Genomic DNA, 737 nt, shown 5'->3' on the forward strand with positions numbered 1-737 from the left:
GCCTAAGTGAGTTCCCAAGGTAGTTGGCTTATTCCTGATCACCCTCTACCTCTGCGTTCACTCCTTCTTGAGCTGCTGATGAGGTGGTGACTGTTGCGACTTAGTTTCTTTCCATCTTCTTGGTAAGGTCAGCCAGCTACTTGGTGATTATCTTGTTTTGAGCCAGCAGTACATCCACGTTGTTCAGCTCCATCACTCCTCTAGTATTGCCTTTTCAGAAGCATAGAAGTAATCATTCTCAGCTACATTCTCAATGACATCTATGGCTTCTTCAATGGTCTTCTTCTTGTTCAGAGATCCCCTAGATGAGTGGTCTACTGCCTTCTTTGATTCATAAGAAAGACCCTCATAGAAAATATGTAACTGCACCCATTCATTGAATATGTCAGGTGGGCACCTTCTTGTCAAGTCCTTAAACCTCTCCCATGCTTCATAGAGAGTTTCACCATCTTGTTGCCTGAATGTTTGTACTTCAGCTCTCAACCTGTTAATTCTCTAAGGAGGGTAGAATCTCGCCAAGAATTTGTTCACCACATCTTCCCAGGTTGTTAAACTCTCCTTCAAAAAAGATTCCAGCCATTTAGATGCTTTGTCCTTGAGTGAAAAGGGGAACAAAAGCAATCTATAGGTGTCAGGATGAACACCATTAGACTTCACAGTATCACATATCCTTAGGAAGGTAGTGAGATGTTGATTGGGGTCTTCTTGGACACTTCCTCCGAATGAACAATTGTTCT

The 737-nt window shown here is 42.6% G+C and overlaps 1 non-coding gene across 1 annotated transcript; it reads left to right on the forward strand.

Annotated features, from left to right (window-relative positions):
* The first annotated feature begins 382 nt into the window (after positions 1-382).
* LOC148545425 (small nucleolar RNA R71) lies at positions 383-486 on the forward strand. The gene has a single exon (XR_015900233.1). It is a non-coding gene; the product is annotated as a small nucleolar RNA R71 (small nucleolar RNA).
* The last annotated feature ends 251 nt before the right edge of the window (positions 487-737 follow it).

This window comes from Arachis ipaensis, chromosome B9 (genome assembly GCF_059453495.1).
Source record: "Arachis ipaensis isolate K30076 ecotype BB chromosome B9, ASM5945349v1, whole genome shotgun sequence".
Classification (NCBI taxonomy): domain Eukaryota; kingdom Viridiplantae; phylum Streptophyta; class Magnoliopsida; order Fabales; family Fabaceae; genus Arachis; species Arachis ipaensis.